General features: G+C 49.6%; 1 protein-coding gene and 1 long non-coding RNA gene across 9 annotated transcripts in view; one reads left to right on the top strand and one right to left on the bottom strand.

Annotated features, from left to right (window-relative positions):
- The window catches only part of LOC125751973 (semaphorin-4B-like), a 53,205-nt gene that overhangs the window by 15,952 nt on the left and 17,511 nt on the right, over positions 1 to 19,742 (bottom strand). The window contains exon 1 of one of the 8 annotated variants that reach the window (XM_049031453.1): positions 17,265 to 17,439. The exons of 1 other annotated variant lie outside the window; for it this stretch is intronic. The gene's annotated coding sequence lies outside the window, so the exon portion shown is untranslated. Of the gene's footprint in view, positions 1 to 5,272; positions 6,252 to 9,701; positions 10,895 to 10,973; positions 10,998 to 11,050; positions 11,263 to 17,152; positions 17,440 to 19,742 lie in introns of those variants that run through there. 6 more of the 8 variants (XM_049031452.1, XM_049031455.1, XM_049031451.1 and 3 more) reach the window with 6 other exon arrangements.
- LOC125751988 (uncharacterized) lies at positions 13,077 to 18,251 on the top strand. Its single transcript, XR_007400825.1, has 2 exons — positions 13,077 to 15,402; positions 17,192 to 18,251. It is a non-coding gene; the product is annotated as an uncharacterized LOC125751988 (long non-coding RNA).

Below are 19,742 nucleotides of genomic sequence, written 5' to 3'. Positions count from 1 at the left end.
TGTCTGGGCTCCCATCTGTGGGGATGAGGCGCGGAAAATCAGGGAGGTGGTGGACGGGGCTCGCGGTTAATCACGCGGCAGAGAAACTTCCAGATTGGGATGTGAGCTTAGTGGGCAGCCAGAACTGTCCTTCACGAAGCGCTCCAAAAGACCGCGTGCACGGGGCCGGCAGGGTGCTATTATTTTAACCGCTCTCAGACACGCACCATCTGCTCCCTCTTTCCGCTTTCGCCAAGCGTATCAAATAATGCAGCTGGTGGCGTTCCAGGCATCGTGAACGAGTCAAGTAGGGCAGACGAGCGGATCCGCGTGGACGTCACTGCGGAGCTTCTCGGAGGCAGCGCGGCTCGCTAAATGCCGGCCCGCGTACGCCCCGGGGCGGTAACCGGCCCGCAGCTGCTTGTCATGGATTCGCCGCATCGCTCGGTCTGTTCAGCTGCTGATTCAGCCGTGGCCCCGTGACCTCGCATACGCTGGGCTGCTGACACACAGCCTATGGAAACACAGAGGAGCCGCAAACTCTGGCTGAATACCATGATGAACCTGCGTCTGTCTAATGTTACTCAAACATGCCTCATCGCCGTGATCCTTTAGGATCACAGTGGTTAAATCGCTGCCTTAGTAAACTGGAGAGCTCTAATGGCGATTTATGAATGAAAAACACATTTATTTTCCCATCGCTTAATCTCTGAGGGGACCTGCAGGGGGCGATATAAAGCATGACTAAAGTGCTATCATTCTGAGGACCGCTCTGTCACACACCCAGACAGCCGGGAAGGTGACAAGCCAGACTTAATCAGCTGCGCCGGACACTCAAAGGAACATGGTCACTGCCACCTTACTGCTGTTGCAAGCAGCCTCTTTTCTTCTCAACATCTCGTTTTCTTTCCTCCTAGATTCTGTCTGATGTTTAGTGAAACTGGGATATCTGAAACAGAACATGAGCAGGAGAGCTGCCTGACTAACAGCTGAGAGCTCGCTGGCGTGCAGGGAGACAGAAGCAGGGCTCCCGGGCCGCTCTGGAGGCTCTCAGTGGGGTGCAGCACGCGTCTGCTTCGCACAGGAGAGCTTCTCAGGGCCCTGTTCCCCATGTGCTCCACAGACAGACATTCCTCGGTTTCCTTTAGCTTAACAAATCATGAGCGGGGCAGCCAGGGAGAGACAGGCAGGTGCCAGCCTCCGTCTCCAAATCGGACAACACCCAGAGGTCATCAGAGGGCAGGGTCGGCAGAGACCCCACCCCCTTCGAATGACAAGCATACGCAGCTAAACCCCCACCACAAAAACCCCAAATGCAAACGAATGGATTTCAAACTCGACCTCTGAAACAGTTAATTTTGCTCTTACCTCTATTCGGCAAATGATTATTTTAATGCAGTTAAAAGATTAGACGATAGACATCACGCAAGTATTACCGCCAGCTTTCCCGTATATATAACAGTGGTTATCAATCCAGCACGTCTCTCAATGCGCTTTGATTTGTGAAATACAGGCTTTTACACACACAGACTGGATTGAAAAAAGTTGCCGATGACAAAAAGAAACCCTACAGGCAGGACTCAGATTAATCCAAGTGTAGGAGTTATTATAGTCTTTAAGTCTAAAAGCTTCACTTGTAAGCAAATATTTCTATTAATGAGAAAAAAATATATAACCTTTAAATGGAGAACCTGAATGTACCGAACGCTCCCTTCCAGTGACGCGTTTGTGTTTCACTGTAGGCGAAATATTAGCCGTCGCACCCAAATCCCCAGATAGGTAGGTACCTCAGGAGATTAGCTGTGAGGATCCGCAGCCCCTCGCACAAAGGAAATTATATTCTTATTATGTTTAATAACCAGATTGTTCACTCATGGTGCCACTTTGAAAAGAAAAGCCTGCAATGAAAAACAGGATATGACAAGTCACACTTTAAAAAAAAAAAAATCCATCTTTTGGGGAAAAAAAAGCCTTTTGGGGTGTTTTTGGTGAAAACTTTGCCTTTCTGCTCAGGATTCTGTCTCCATTCGGACAGACAGACCACCAGAAGAACATCAGGGATTCTGCCGTGTGTCGATACACAGTGTCACTTCGCGGGATATGTCAGAATCGGCATCACTCGTACTCTCTGGCTGTAGCCAATGGGGACGGTGTTACTTACAGGCGCACAGAAAGGTGATAATAAGCCGAGAGACTCTGGACAGCATTCTCCCACCCACAGAAGGGCCGAAACTCACTCCCAAGTGTGTGACACAGGTGTGAGTTTCATTAGTACCGGTAAGACCCGATTCAGATTCAGGAGAAGTAGGTCAGGCTGCGAGATCGCCCCCGTCCCGAGCAAAAGCATTCTCAAACCAAAGATTATCTCAGAATAACCGTCCGGGGAAAACGAATCCCAAACTCCCATCTGCATTCTCGGCTTTCACGTCCAGCTCACAGATCTTAATCAGAGGCGTTTTCCTTCACGGCTGAGCTGAGACAAGCCGATTTCTTCCATGCGCCACCATCTAATTAGAAGGTGAGCCCTGCCAGACCTAAGAGGTGAACAGGTTAAGCCCATCTCCCGTACATACAAGGGCTCACCTCCCGCAAGAGAGACGCTCTCTCAGGGTGATTCCAGGAGACTTACTCTCTCCCATTTACAATCAGGGGGACAGAGCAGGGGAACGAACTCGGCAGAATCCTGCATGGATTGATCAGCCTTAAACCATCAAGGTTTTAAAAATGCACTAACGCATGACAACACGTGCCCCCCCCCCCATCCCATCTCGATAAGCACGTCTCAGCCTCAGTCTGCCCACCGCCGTGAGCATCAGGCAAAATACGACCCAGATGTAGCGGTTTTGGGGCAGACAGGAACTTTACTAAGGAAACAGACCAGACTGTACATGAATGATAATGACCGAGCTGAGAAACCCAGTGAGGATAGGCAGATATATACAAGGAACGTGATTGGCAGAGGAGAGACAGGTGTGATGGGGCAAGACATGTGGGGGAAAAGGTGATTACAGGATGACCAGTGACCTCTGCTGGTCAAGACGGAAACGGATCATGACATCCGCAAACGCATCCCGCGACTCCCCTTAGCTCCTCCTCCCATGGACGCTGGGTGTGAATCACCCAGACCCGCATGCCCCCCAGGGCCAGCCTCACTCACTCCATTCATTGTGGACACTTGGGAAATGCCTGACCTTTACGGTGCTGGGGGTGTGTGTCCCGGATCTGCACACAAATAGCGCTCTATACACCGCAAGCATGCGATCACTGACGGGGTCAGTGCAGGAGAGTCTGCGCGTCGTGGGCGTGTCCGGGCCGCGCTGCCGTTTATCGTCGTGGGCAAACTGCACCGAGCTCTTCGTCAGAGACATTTATCGGGACAGAATCCAGCAGACTTGTAAGCCGGATCAGAACAGATACGCTCATATTTCAGCAGCATTTAAAATGGTCGGTGCGACCTGCTGGGGAGGCTCTCTGAATAATCAATAAAAAAAAAAAATCGATGAAATAGTTACTTTGTGACGCCGTTTTTTAAATGACTTGCAAAAGGCTGCAGGGGCCAGAAAGAAGAACTGATGTCATTGGAAATGCGGCAGACGATTCAGATGGCAGGAGAGCAGGACGTCGGAGTCAGGGAGCCGAGAAGCAGCGCAGGGCGGATTCCCCAGCCCTGGCTGGCTGACCCTGAATATACCTGCTTATGCAGCCTCATAAGGCTCGGCTGCCTTTCATCATTTAAGGGGCCTCCGGGTATCGGCCTGGCGATCAATCACCACGCGACGCAAGTCAGGGAAGCCCACCCCCCCCCCCCAGTCCGCTGGCTCGCACCATCACCCAGCTTTTTTAAACCCGAAAAGCCCTGAATGACCCCCCCTCCCCCCACCCCGAGATTCCGAACGCAGAGATGCTCAGTAATCTGCGTTTCCAAAAGCTGCAATCACCATTTTTGCATCTATTGCTTTGGACCGTGTCTTGCGCTCGACTCCAGTTTCCAGCTGGCGGGATGGCAGTGTTTACAAACTCGGACAGCTCCAGCCCCCCCCTCCCCCCCACGGCACCAACTGAAACCAGGCTCTCCTGGACCTCAGAACGACCCAAGTGCACCTTGCAGGGCCTCTCTGGGCCCCCACAGCTTCAGCGATTCTAATCAACTGCATAGTCTGGATCATCAACAGCCCCAATTTGAAAAACGACAGCAGCACCCCCATAGTGAATGATACTTATACACACACACACACACACACACAAACACACACAGCTTTGTAATTATATCTTTCTACGGGGAAAACTCTAATCCCAACATAACGACCGTAACCCCTATCCAACCCTAACTTTAACCATAAGTAACCAAACAAAATATGAGACTTTTGACATTTTTAGTTTTTTGATTGCATTCACTGATCTTTGTGGGGACCTGAAAAATCAAAGAACATCAAAATAATTCACTGGTTTTTCTTGCAATGTGGGGGACATTTGGTCCCCGCAATATAATATCAGCATAATCCACACACACACACACAAACACACACACAAAGATAAATATCAAACTGTCTCATATGGTCTGTCACACCCCTTCTGAGTGGGGCAGTCATCATGCCCTATAATAATAGTTAGGTGCTACTCTCCATCTTTCTGCTGACAGTCTAGAACATTAACTGCGGTCAGAGGCACTTTCTAGAGGCGTGTGACGCTGTCATTGAGAGTGATAAAGGACAGTCGCTCCTGAGAGATAGCGTTCACTGAAATGGACGCCTTTACACAGCAGCCTCCTTAACTAGCACTCATTACAATGCAGCGCACTGCTTGGACAGTAAGGTTTTCAGTGGCATCGTGATTAAGTTCAATTTACACTACAGTTGGAGAAGAGGCAAGGAAATAAAGGAGTCACCGGTGGAACATGGCGTGCTCTGCCCTGTCCGTTGTTAAACAGGAGCATGACTGAACAGAGCGATCACAGACGGGGCGGGCGGGCGGGCGAGGACACGCCAACTGCCAAGCTCAAAAGAAAAGTATCGACAAAATCCTCCACGTGCCCCCAGGAGAAGTGTATTATGAACGTGATTCATGTGCTGAGCTGGGGTCAACATCCGCAGGGACTTACAATTTAATCCAATTAAGGCACCACAATATTTTATCTGGAGAAATTCAATCTAGGAACCTCGATTACAGGTGCAAGAGACCCTCCCTCCCCCAGGACACAAATCTGTGCCCCTCCAGGACCAACGGCACATTGCAAGGACATATCCAAAGAAGCATTTCCTTGGTGTCACAATTATTTAGTGTCACTCCTTCCTACCATGTTCTATTTCCCATTGCTGTGTTCCGTTTCCTCTTGCTGTGTTCCGTTTCCCATTGCTGTGTTCCGTTTCCCATTGCTGTGTTCCGTTTCCCCTTGCTGTGTTCCGTTTCCCCTTGCTGTGTTCCGTTTCCCATTGCTGTGTTCCGTTTCCCCTTGCTGTGTTCCGTTTCCCCTTGCTGTGTTCCGTTTCCCATTGCTGTGTTCCGTTTCCCATTGCTGTGTTCTATTTCCCATTGCTGTGTTCCGTTTCCTCTTGCTGTGTTCCGTTTCCCATTGCCGTGTTCTGTTTCCCATTGCTGTGTTCTATTTCCTCCTTTTTAGTTCCCTTTCCTGGTATTCTGCTCTTCTTCCGCTCTATTTCTCCATTTTCAGCTGCTGCATCATATTTACTATTTTTGTGTTCCGTTTCCTCTTGTTGCATTATGTTTCTGCTTCCTGTTGTGATCCATTTCCTACTCTTGCATTCCATTTCCTATTTTTGTGATCCATTTCCTATTGGTGCGTTCCATTTCCTCGTTTTGCATTCACTTTACTTTTGAGTTCTCCTTGCTCTTGTCCTCTCATTTGTCACTGTTGCACTGTGTGTATATTTTCCATGCAATAAACCTGACCTGTTATTTATGACTCCAGCTGCATGGAGTAGTTGGATCGTAATGTTGTTTGTAAGCAGCAAAGTAGACTGACTGTTCCCCGGTGACCTTCGCAAAAAGCACTGCGGGACCTTCCATGTGGACGGCGTTCCAGTTCCTCCCCCAAGTGAGGTTGTCAGCGCTGAATCCAGTGCTGAATCCAGTGGAGACTCCAGCTCGTCTCACAAAGGCCCTGCAGCTGCCGGTCTTCTCAGTGATTGCACGCTGAAACGCTTCCCAGGCACTCAGTGGTGAAACATCAGACGACTGTAGTGATTTGCTTCTGAATCAACAGAAGTCGGCAGTTTTGCTGAACGTAAAGGGAAATGAAGTCTGGGAGGTGGATCCCTTTCCAGATTCAGCGGAAGGACAGAGTTATACAACACAAACACACTCTGTTTACCATCTGTGTGCTCAGGTTACGGTCCAAATGAGCAGAAGCGCCATCAGCAGTCCAAACAAGAACACAGGACCATAATGTTCCAGTACGCTTTCTGTCAGTGTTCCAACGGTCAAATGCGGCTTGGTGGCCCGTGGCCCCTGCTGACCGGGGAGGGAGCCCCCGTTCCCTCCCACGCACCCGCCCAGGGTCACTAACTGCCACAGAAACACAGTTTGTATTATGATATCACCGTACGTCCAGCGCTCCCACATACCAAGATGGAGGATAACTATCTGAGCCCAAACCTCCCGATCTTGTGCAAACAGACGAACCCCTTTAATAATACTGATTTTTTTTTAAGGATGCGACTGGGCTTGGGTTCCAGGCCTTTCCGTGTGGGTTAGCATGACAGGATGGAGCCAAAAATGCAGGCCAGCGAGCATCGATGTGGTTCTGAAGGCACAGCTGTTTGACGTTACACAACATTAGCTGGAACAGCTTAGAAAATGAAGAACTGATAAGCTGTTAGAAGGTCTCTCTCTCTCTCTCTCTCTCACACACACACACACACACACACACACACACACATAACCATTTCAGGAACTGTCAGCGTGTCACTCAGGTCACCAGGGGTGGTTAGAGTATGAGGTGCCACAGAAGATCCTACAGAGAACATCCCTCCTGTATCCAAACTGAATAACATGACCATACTTTGGGGGTTGAGAAGAACCTCAAGACACTCAACAAAGGAACCCAACAGACGACCCTCAGCCACAGGTCCTCAGAACATCACCCTGAACGTCAGGCTCCAGGCTCAGAGGATCCACAATCCAAATTAAACCCCTAAAATAAGCTTTGGGAGATAACAGACCCTGGGTAAGACTTCGCAGGGATCTGTGTTTCAGGGTCTGTGTTGAGTTCTTTAAACATCTATATACTTAAGAATCATTCTCGCAATTACTCTGAGGAGAAAAATGAGGTTTAGTTCCAGGAAAAGGCATTCATGCACAACGACAGAGTGGATTAATCAAAGCTTCTGCGAACTCGGCCAAGTTAAGGTCAGATCAGGTATCAGCAGGTCTTGAACGATGCCTTTCATCAAGGACATGGCAAGACTGAAAACGACTGAGCCCAGTTAAATTGTTATAGCCACGGGACTAAAAGGGGCCACTTTTGGATACAAGGAAGGGAGCAGCAATACTGTGTGCTGAAATCTGTCAGGTCAGGGTGATCTGTGCTGGTAAAGGACACAGCCTGCCTGCCAGCGAGTCACGTTTACCAGTCGTCACTGTCACGCTGCTGACGTTCCGCAAATGCCTGTCAGATTCAAAAAGCTCCATGATGTTCCTGTATTGCTTAGTCCGCTGTTAGGGGCTCAGCATCGATCGCAGCATTGCGCTGAGCAAGTCACACCTCCGCTTCCACAAGCATGCAGACACCAGAAAGGATGTAAAGCCGCGTTTCTCAGCCCAGTCCTCGGGGGAACAGGTTGGGGACCGTCTGGGGGTCCCTGGGGACCGGGCTGAAAAACACTGATCTAAAGGAAAAACCACCAAAGCAGGAGAAAAATGAGCAACAAATATATAAGAAATGAGTTTGCCTGCATTGCCCAGCCTGTCCGGTTCCTCTCGCACTCTAGGAAACACTCTTCTTGCTGACTCCACCGAACACGCTTCCAGCCGGCGATCGTACTAACAGGAGCACGGCGCCTCGCTTCATCCGACCCAAGTGAGGCGAACCTGACAGAACCCAAACCAAATGCTGCATCACGCTTCGACAGCTAGCTGCTGTTTCACGCCTTTGAGAGGCGTAAAGCAGCACGGTAACCCCTGGCTGCTCACTGTATCGGATTACATTAAAAAAACATACGCAAAAAGAAACACCGAGCTATAAATGCAAGATAATATAGACTGAGTGGCCAATATTATTTTCACCCTTTTTATAGCGTTACGACAATCACAGCTGTCCCAGGCAGCTGGGGGCGACGGCTGAGCGGGTGTGCAGATCACCTCGGCCCCCGACGGCGAGCCCCCACCTGCATGCTAAGCAGCCCGCTCCCAGCTGGCACTGGAGAAACGGCACCCTTGTGCTGCCCATGAATCGCGGCCAGAGCGCCCCCTGCCTGCAGGGCCAGGCGAGAAAAGGCAGAGATCTAGAGCCTAGCATCAGGAAACATGAACCGTCAACAGCCAAAACACCTGTCTGGGGGCGGAGAGGGGGCTGGGCAGCAGCTCATAAATGCAAGTAACAATCAAAGCCTTTCATCAAATTTCAGGGTGGTACCTTCTCCCACAAAAACATGTAAAGCAGTTTCCCAATCTGGTCCTTGGGGACCAACAGACAGTCCATGTTTTTGCTTCCTGTAGTCTGACTGTCTGAAAGGGAAAGGGAGGTAGCAAAAACATGGACTGACTGCTGGTGCTCCAAGCCCGGACTGGCAGGCTCTCATGTAAAGCATCATGTGCAATTCATTTCAACCACAGCTGACTGAGCTGCTGTCCACGTGAGGCTTCTGCCTTTTGCAAACTTCTCATTTCTTTCCATGCATCTGCAAATGACCCTGCTTGCAAAATGTCACGATATACGGCACCGGCGATACTGTGAGTGCAGCTGACCTCCGCGGTTTAATGTGAAGCACGCAGGCGTCTGCCACGAGACCAGCTCAGATTCAGATCTGCATGCAAAGATTTTAATTTCAGCCATCTGTCCTTCCTCCTCTCACACGTCAACCTGTTTTTAATTTTCGCTTCTTAGAATAAGCAGGAATAGTCTCTTTGCTTTCCTGCCTCCCAAAAGAAGTGCACGGGGGCTCTTGCGTAAGGGTTTCATGACAAAAACACCCACGGTTGTGTGTAGGGTTAGCCCGTGAGAGAGTCACGTCTTGAGGGTGGGGGTTCAGGGTTTCCTCCTGGAGGAGTAAAGGAGCTGGAATGTCCTGATATCCAATCACTGTCGGTGGGGGAGGGGCGAGCCGAGGAGGGCTATTTTTGTTAGTCAGCCTTGCAGCTGGAGGACCTGCGAGTGACGACCTGGGAGACGAGCACATGGGTCATCTAAGGGTTGTTAGACAGTGCTGACGTGCTGAAACATCCTCTCTACCGTGACTAGACTCCCGCAGGCTGAAAAAAGCATTTTGTAACTCCCAGGATATTGTTCCCGGTGAGCTTCGTGCCTTTTAATCATTGACTACTAAATGTCCACATCCTGATGAACCTGACCCCATTCAGGGAGCTGAAGCCAACATTCTTGCGCTCGTTGCCACCTCGGCCCTACAGAGCCAGCTCCAGGCTGACCCTCCCACCTGCTCTCCGCCACTCCGTAGATGTTTCCTGTCAGCTTCGTAATCACTCCGCAGCCATCTGGGATGAAACGGGATCCAGGAAAACAGGCTTTCACACTGAGGATGACATCTTACCCATTTGACGAGCTGTGCGGCACCACATCGGTGGACAGCCCCTCTGCTGCGAATCAGCACAGGGGCCGAACGAAGGCTCCTCTCCCATCCATTTCCACTCTACATGTGGACCTTCCATCTTTGCTAGCTAAACGGACCACCGAAACCGCGTTCTGATCTGCTGAGAGCCTCAGGCAGCATTTTGATGATCTGGTAAACATCGCCCAGGGGGTCCAAGTGTCAGCCTGAATGCGTGCGGCTGGTCCGAAATGAGATATTACCCAGTGAGCTGCTCCCCGGGGGCCGTCACCCCGTCCCCTCTCCCTGCTGACTTTTTTATTTATTTTTCGCTTTTGGCCACATTAAATTGACAAACAGTCCCCAGATATATGCTGTCATTCTGAAAAAACATAACCTATAAATAACATAACACCTAAAAAGACAGACTGGGGACTTTTATCACACTGCACATGCCCAGTTAAAACGAAGAACCTGTTCAGCTACGAGTTTTGTAGGGAGTGACCTCAGGGTGCAGAGACCCCATTCACCATGACATCAGAGCCTGATGCCTTTCATAAGCCGCTGGACGCCTGTGTGTCCGTGCTGCGCGACTATCGATGCACGCTGCTGCCCTTCAGACCGAAATGTACCGCTGGGCCAGTTCCAGCGAATCGGACTGGAGCCATCTCTCTGCTGCATGACTGTAGATCAATGCCCCCAATCGGTAAACAGCAGACAGACACGCGCCCTGCTGAGTAGAGGCCGAGCTCCTGCAAAGTGTCCTTCTTCTGGAGGACTGCATTTGGAAACAGCGGAAACCCGATATATCGCAGTCACGCCGGCTGTCAAACAGCAGTTCATGTCTCTCTCCCATTATGCTGGAAAGCCAGCCAAACCCTGATGTCAGCCTAAAATACCTGTGTAGGGATGCGGGTGTTCCCCTTAATGGACACCTGGAAGGTACAGAGAGGACAGGTGACATTACAGACCCCACGGCCGCTGTGCACCAACCATTTACACGCCGATCAACCCAGCCATCACTGATCTGTGCTCCCAATGGGAAGCAGACCTCTATGATTCCGTAATCACAGAAAACGGTCAGAGCTCAGCGGTAGCACGAGCCCGCCACAGTACGCTGAGAAACGCGAGGGACTCTCTGGCCAGAGAGGTCGCCAGCTGTAACACACTCCCCGAACTCCTGAGAGACCCCAGTTTGAGGACGGCGCTCTGCTCCGTTACCCTGTAAACGCTCACATACACACACTCCACGAAACTGAATTCAGGACTACTCACAAACGTGCTCGGATTCAACACAGCAAAACGGCCATGTGAAGGCGGACAGAGTAATCAGAGGTAAATGAGTAACTCACCTGCCCATGTGGCAGTTAATGACTCACTCGCTGCGACCTTACCGGCCCGTCGGCGGAGATCATTCCCAGGGACAGAGCGGCGTGTCTGTCAGCGGCAGCAGCCAAGGAGCGGGACGTGCCGATTGCCGCCCCACTGTGACAGCGTGCGCCAGGGCCTTGCAATCTGTACTCCCACTCTGTCTTGCTCTTGCACTGAGCATGCAGAGCACCCAGCCTGGATCCTGTTACAGCAGCACGGTGACTCCTCCCCCCAACACAGGGGGGGCGAAGAAGCGCTTTAACCCTGCGGCTGCAGACTAACATGAGGAGAAGTTCCTGTCTGTAATGAAGAAGTAACGAGATGCATTCTGAGTGTGAAATTTTTTTTTAAACTATTTTTTAGTTTTAGTTTTTAGATGCTTCCGATTTTTGTTAATAATCTTATTTGTATTCTAGTCTACGTCCGCAGTCAGTTGCGACCCAATCCATCTCACTGATGTAACCGCTTCAAATGCAATTCCAAGACCAGCTCTGTAATTTGATTTAGACACTTATTCCTCATCAGTAGAGCCCGAGTGCCGATGAGACGCGTCCATTTTCATTTCATCACGGCCCGTAATGAAGCGGGCAATCGCAGCATTCTTGCGGGTTTTCGCCGGCGGATCAATTCCGTCGCCCGGGACCCATGACCCCTAGCTGACATGAGCCTGAGTTGAAAGGGCAGTAATGATCCCTCCATAGGTGACCTTCCCAGGGCAGTCTGGAGCTCGGATGCAGACCCAGCAGAGCCCAGAGCTGGATCATTCTGTGTCCTTTGTGAAGTGCTACAGAACCAGCTGTCTAACGCCTCTCCTGAGCAGGGACCCGAAACACTCTCTGAAATTCAGATGGAGGTTAAATATTTAGGTTTTGGGAGGTCAGTCCAGAGTGGAAGCAGTAACTTCAGTATTCTAGTATTTAGACCTGGTATTTTCACTTCTATAACTAGATTATAGAACTACACAATGTAATCATTTCAGTATAATTATACTGTAAACCTTTAAATGAGGTGGCACGTTTTAATGAGCGCTAAGTAAACGTAATCAATCATCTGACAGTTTATAAACACTCATAGTGAAGCATTGAACTAGATTATAATGGGCTGCACACACATCACACGCTCCGTCGATGACATAAACATGACAGCCAGTGACAGGCTTCGGAGTCGTGCGCGGCCAGCCAATGACAGGCTTCGGAGTCGCGCGCGGCCAGCCAATGACAGGCTTCGGAGTCGCGCGCTGCCAGCCAATGACAGGCTTCGGAGTCGCGCGGCCACACAGCTGCAATCTCTCCCTGTGGTTCTCGTGAAGATGATGATGGAACCCGCAGAGGGTCTGAAACAGGGATCCGCACTCCGTCCAGAACCGCAGGAGAGGACACCGCGGGTCTGGAGCAGCCCGGGCAGCGTGGCGTGACCAGGGAAGAATGGCCGCCACACGACTGCCACGGGCCGCAAGCTGGCTAACCGGCTCTCCTGAGTTACGGCATCGCCGGCCGGCACAGCTCATTGATCCTACAATCCAATTTCACTTTCTGACCCACTGCTCCGCGGAAAAACAAGACAGGGCAGCGACACCTAAACAGGAGATTAGCATAATCCATCACGCTACAGATTGTAATAATCTAACAGGCATGTGGAAGGCTAGGCTTAGGGTCTGGGTTATAAAGTCACTTTGGGTGGAAGTTCAGCCTAACGGGACACTCAGTTACTGCAGCATTCTCTGCTGGCCTTAGAGGAGCGCAGTCAGTAACGACTGCAGCGGCGAGGACAGCGTGAGGACCTGAGGAAGCGCATCCTGAGGGCACCGTGCTCAGGTGGCTCTTCATCACCTGCGTTCAGCTGAGATTCATGGAGGGGATTAAATGGGGGGGGGGGGCATGTCCAGCAGGAAAAACAAAGAGGGGGCTGAGTGAGTCCTCCCAACTCCCTGCCGCCTCTCGGAGGCGGAGCCCTTTCCCGAAAATGAAATCAAAGTCCAAAGATTACGATCGTGTGGTTTCCACAAAGTCCGAAACGGCTGGGGCTCAGAGGGATAAGGAGCAGAAAGGCGCGCAGATCGAATGGCACGGCGTGGAAGATTAAGGTAAGACGATTCAGAGGGAAATTCACTGGAAACGCGCCACGACAAGATAAACTTATTTTCTTACCAAATGGATCCTTTGATCTTAAAAAGCTCAAAGCAAGAGGCATTGTGTGTCAGTAAATACACACATATATAAATCGCATGCAGAAAAAAAAAAAGTTTATGTAAGTCTTTTGTCTGTCCTGGTGAAACAAATCAAGCAAAATGGAAACGTACACGCAAGCGAATGTGTATTTTTTAGAGTTTGAGCCCTTAGTGTTTTCATTCTTCTAACATGTCCACACATTTTGGGTAACATTGCCCTGCCACTGTACAACGTTCGTTGTTTACAGTCTTGAAGTGTCACATTTCTAATTTTCAATCTATTAAAATGCTAATTAAACCATCAGTGTCAGTCCTTCAGAGATCGTCCTTTACTAAGCAGTTGATTAAATGCGCCGTTTCAGTGTGCATCACGCGGCATTTCGGCGTGCCATGCTAGGCAATCGCAGCAGCAGAGGCGCAGACCGGACTGCAGCCAGTGGGCAAACCTAGGTCACCTAACAGGCATTCTCCAGGACGACTAAAACCAGGAAATTCACACAGAACAACATTTAACACAACAAGTGGGCTCCGTCAGGAAAATACGAGCGAACAGGGTGGCAAGATGGGCATGAATGAGCCGGCTTCCTGCGCGATTGTATAGTAATTCTGCGGGGGAGGCGTAAGGACATTTGAGCACCCACCTAAGGACACCACAGGAAACACATAGTTTTTTTAGGGAAACAAAATGACTTAAGAAAAATAGCGATGACTTTAATTACACAGCTTTAGAATTTACCAACACCAATAAAACAGTTAAGAAACACTGAATATGGGTATTAGATGCCAATTTGGAAACATCCAATATAGCTATATTTTTAAGTTCCTGTTAACGTGAAATTTGCTGCAGAGTTCTAGGTTGTCCTTCAGCTGTTCTATGTCATAAACATGCATCTGGATTGTTCTGCGGGTTCTTATTGTGTGTCTGTCTGTGGTTTTGTCCACGTGTGTGATCGTGTGTAACTGAGCCTGCACATGTGGCTCAGATATACATTACACTGTGGAGACATTTGGTGATAAAAGACCTGTTCATGTGATAAAAGTGATTAAAAAAAAAACTGTCATTTTTTCGGTCCCCACAAGGGGAAATTCAATTTTATAAAAATCTGCGAATGCAATCAAAAAAACTAAAAATGCCAAAAGCCTTGTATTTTGTTTGGCTACTTATGGTTAAGGTTAGGGCATCATTGCTAGGATTAGGGGTTTTCCTATAGAAATTAATGGACCCACAAAGATTTGGGTACAGGTGTGTGTGTGTGTGTGTGTGTGTGTGTGTGTGTGTGTGTGTGTGTGTGTGTGTGTGTGTGTGTGTGTGTGTGTGTGTGTGTGTGTGTGTGTGGTCCAGGTATACCTTACCACCAAATGTCCCCATAATGTGATGAATATCTGTTTTTTTTTCCTTATGGGGACCAGTTTCCTGGACCCTACAGGGGAAAACTATTTTATAAAAATCCGTGACTGCAATGAAAACACTAAAAATGCAAAAACTCTTGTATTTGATTTGGTGACTTATGGTTATGATTAGGGCTGGGTAGGGATTAAGGTTATCATAGTTAGCATTAGCATTTTTCCCATAGAAATGAATGAGCGGTCCCCAAAAAGATATGATCATACGACTGTGTGTATGTGTGTGCATGTGAGTGTGTGTGTGTGTGTGTGTGTGTGTGTGTGTTCCTGTTCCAGGGTCTTCCCCACTCTGCATCTCTCTTCTGGCCGCAGAGACAGCCTCACTCTCTGCATCAGAAGCCGAATGAAAGGAAACACTGAGTTATCTCTTTGTGCACTGAACTGGCAAGGAGACACACAGCGATCCAGACCCGGCAGCCCCCGCATTCCGGCGCTCTTACGCTCCCCAGAAAGGTAACAGAGAAACATGAGGGATAATGACAGCCAATTAAAATGCGGGTGTGGCCAGGGTCTGCCAATCACCACCAACATACTGAATATTCATAAATCAAGCCCAAATTGCTGCAAACTAATTAACTTTTAAATGACAGGAAGACGATCTTATCGCTGAGCGTTTCAGCCACTTACACGGCTCATCGTACTCACTCATCGAGGCGGGGGGGGGGGGTAAAACGTGAACGTCCAACTAACGGTACAACAGCCCCTCCTACCGCGAAGTCCAGCTGTTTCAGCACTTTACCCACTGACTCCATTCTGCTTACAGTAAGTAAACGGCCAATAGCAGGAGAATCTCACCACTATTATTATTATTATTATTATTATTCATGTTGTACATGGTAAATTGTACTGTTTAGCTGTAAAGCGTGACAATTTGCTGAACTGATTCGCAGCCCGAAGCCACCATGCATGTGAAGGACACTGTACCCCTCCTCCAAATCTAAACCCTGTTACACCACTAATCAGTAGCACTATTCTTACATGCATGCACTTTATTCATGCATTCAGCTGGATATTATTATCCAGGCTAAGCACAATTGTCTAAAAGTACCACTGCAGGATATTGGGGGATCCCTAAACACTACGCCACCTACTGGAGCACATCCATCTTTCCCCGTCGTAGCTGTCTATTAGGCTGAGTAGTTATATCCTTTCTCAGCGGCGAACCGAAGCACATTGGCAAGCCTGAAGGCGCCATTTATAAACATCTAGTACATAAGCCGAGAAGATGAACGCCAAGGTGGTCACTAAGCAAACAGTTTGGGAGGGGCGGGGGGGGGGGAGGGATTGACACACTATGACCCCTGCGTGCCAGAAACAGACCCCGCCTCTCTTAGCCAATCGGACGGTGGAATGGGCGGTGAAGTCGTCTGTGACCACCTGCAAGGAGAGGCGTGGCCTGCGGATGGGCGATTGGAGATGCATGTACGCTGCTGACATACCCAAAAAAGCAGGCATGTGAAATTCATACATGGATGCCCCGCTATCAAGCATGGCCCTGCGCTACTGGTGCAAACATCAGGGCGAGGACCAAAGACACAAACTGCTGCCTGGGTCAGTGCCCTGACCCCCAAGTAACCCACCCACTGAACCCTAATTACAATCCTAACATTCAACAAAGGGACCTGTGGTTTGAAAGGCATTTTTATGCCTACAAATGAAAAGAAACTACTTTTCTGTTTTCCTTGTACGCGTCTTGCGAGGAGTTAATTTAAGCAGCTTTTATTGCTGAGAATTTTAAATATGTATTTTTAATACGATTTACATCTAACCATTCATTTAGAATAACTTCTTTGTGGCTTCAGTTGCGAGCTGTGCTGTAAAATCACACCAACATATATTTAGAGAAAGATGACAACCATAACTGGGGGAAGTAGATAAATATTTCAGACATACAGCGATAACCGCGAGAGCTGATGACAGACCGGGTGCGAGGAACGGGGGCGATTCGATCCCCATGAAATAGCAACATGCTTCTGAGGAGAGCTGACAGGAGCACAGTCCCCAATACGACGAGCAGACATAATCACATATAAACGTCAGCACTGGAAAGGTTCCGAAAAGCGGGTAATTAAAGTGGAACAATCACTTCTTCCGAAATGCACAATATTCTGGTAATACTAGGCGACGGCGTCTGATCGGCACCTTCCGGAAATAATACCAAAGAAACTGAGCTCCCCGTTCATGTTAACGCAGGCATGGCTGCTGCTTGCACGTTTTCACGCCTGCGTCTTTTCCCACACACTTTCTACACCGCATCACACGCGTCCTTCATTGCATTTTTCACCTGTTACGAGATGAATATAGAAACAGCCACTTTACACATTGCAGCACAGTCCGTCACAGCCTCCCATCGCAGGGCAATCACATGAACAAAATCCTTATAATAGAGGAGGGAAAGTCCTTATAATATACAGGGGAAAAAGCAGCCGAATAAAACACAGCCGGAATAAGCAGAAAAAAGCCAGAGAGTACCCCCCCCCTGAATGATCAGGGTCTCAGTAGGGGAATCCACCTCGTTTCACCATCGCAACCATCACCTCCATACCATCAGGGACGGGGACGCGGAGAGCTCACGCCACTGCTCTCCGCCGCAGCCATCCCTCGGCTCCTCCAAGGCGACTAACCGGTACTGGCTGGGAGCGGCTCCACTGGCCGGCGTTACTCCTCCGTGCGCAGGGAGGGCAGGCGGCGGCGGCGGCGCTGGAGGATCCCCGACGGCGACCACGGCAATCGCTGATCCGCCCCATGCAGCAAGCCGGCGAGTGGAGGAGGGGTCGAAGGAGGAGGAGGAGGGGAGCCTCGCCCAGCCGGGCGCATTACATCATGGGCTTTTCTGCCAAACAGCTGGGGAGGGGGGTCTCCCGATACCTGCGATAAAGGTGAATTAAAATCATACAGTGTGACGGTTTCAGGAGCCGCTCTGCTTTACCGGCGGGGGGAGCTGATGCAGACGCGGAGCTACCTGACGATCGGCCGGGGACCCAGCGGAACCAGGTGGACTGCTGCAAGTTCAGCAGTGACGGGAAGCCGCGGTTGTATTTAACGCGACATAGTGTGGATAATTGGGAGCAGTTTACCGCTATAAACACGTATAACGTTAAAGAAGGTCAAATACTTTTAAAACTCGTAATCGTTTGTTTGGGCACAGTTGGTGGTGCCAGGATTACAGTGAAAGGAAAAGTGAACTTTATTAGACGACCATACAACGCGTGGCACCCAGAACGGCCAAAAATAAACCAGAACCGACGTTAAATGTTTATCACTACCTTACCCTCAGCGCATTTACGCCCGTATCAAGGAAAATGACATAAAATCACAAATGGTGGGACTGTCGGCATATAATAGGCCTATGCAGATTTCTATAAAATTCATATTAAAATTCACTAAGTGGCGTCATAGTGCCGGCCGTCCGGACACGGACAGACTGGGAGCCGCCTGAGACGGACGGAGTCCAGAGTCCTGGCCCAGTTCGGGAGACACCGAGGATCATAAGACTACTGTTACGGCTTCTGAGGGCAGCGCAAGGACGGTCATGTCGGTATAAATCTGGAAATGCAAACTGCAACCATTATTGGTCACGATAATAAAAACAAAAATAACATCAATAATAACCACAATCTGCTTGTTATTATCATTAATATAGTCATGAATCATGTAAACCAAATCAGAAAATATACACACAAACGTGAACAATCGCTGAATAATCTCTAAACGCATTTCTGTGCGTGATTTGGCTCCATCCCGAAAGATCCCAGAATCCATCTCTGTCCAGGTGACGGGTGACAGATGCTCACTCTCCACCCTACAGCCTCCTCACTTCTGTGCCCCTGGCTGGACTTTCCTCCAGGTTCTCCCCTTCTCTCTCTCTCCTTCATCCATCTGTCACTCTGAACTAAATCAATAGAATTTTAGGGACTCTTTTCAGGTGGAAAAACTAGACAAATACCAGCCCCTGCCACCCCAGATTTACTTCCAGAGAGAAGGCAGTCTGTCCCCTGTGAGGGGGGGGGGTCCATATTGGGGTTGTGCCACGTGGAAGTGCAGCATGAACACTCACACGCACGTCCCGTGGAGTGATCTGTTCCAGGGGAGATTTTTAATGAGGGACACGCTGTTCCTCTGACTGCTGCTGCCCTTTGGACAGACTGTCACATGCTCAAACCCGTTTACAGGATTACGATTCATTATCCGCCATTTCACACTCCGTACGCTTCACTGGGTCACGTGCAGATAGAGCATCCACTAACAGTGTGGATGAGGGCTCATCACCAACATCTCGCTGCCCATGCTTTCCTGTGAACCCCTCTCTCTCAGTTATGGTCAGATGTGCTTTCACAGCATTCTCCGTCTATTCACCCGTTTTAGTCTTGGTCACTCACCTGTGCCTCTTAACCACAAAGCTGACACCACCAGCAGGGGGCACTATATCACCCCCCTCTTTTGACATGCTACTGTACCGGGGCTCTGCTCCCTCCCCTCGGCGCTGACTCTGCCCTCTCTGTCCTCCCTTCGCTGACTCGTCGGATCTCTGGGAGCCGTGGAAAAACCTCAGTAATGCACGGGAGGGCTGCGCGGCTGCTGCACGTGTGGGTGCACGTGCGTCCGTGGCCAGGTTGCCTCTTGGGCAGAGAGGACTGCCTGTCCAACCCCTGCGGAACAGCCCAGGAAAATAACACGGGTTGCAGCCGGAAGCAGCATTGCAACATCCACTTTAATTACATCTTCAGGACCAGCTCAGAGGCCTCTGAGCTGATGGAGAGCGTAGGATTGAGAGAGACTTTTGGGAGATCATGAGGGAGTGTGTGGGAGTAGGTGGGAGAGACAGAGCGGGGCCCCGAGCCTCATTAGGCAGCTGAACGGCACTTTTCTCTGAAGTGCATTAAACCTCCATTAAGCAGCAGACCAGACCAATCAATCATTGCATTGTGAGGATCTGCCATTGTCCAGTGAGGTCAGAGGTGAAAGAGCTGCCTCTCTTCGACGGACAAGGAGAAGATCACTTATAAACTATATTTTTGTTGCCAGATCTAAAGAGTTTAAAGATGGAATAAGGCAGCATGAAATAGCATGATTTTGCAGCATAATTTACCAGAAACGGCCCC

This window comes from Brienomyrus brachyistius, chromosome 11 (assembly GCF_023856365.1).
Source record: "Brienomyrus brachyistius isolate T26 chromosome 11, BBRACH_0.4, whole genome shotgun sequence".
NCBI lineage: Eukaryota > Metazoa > Chordata > Actinopteri > Osteoglossiformes > Mormyridae > Brienomyrus > Brienomyrus brachyistius.
Note: the sequence above shows the minus strand (reverse complement) of the source record. Positions and strands in the feature narration are given on the sequence as shown.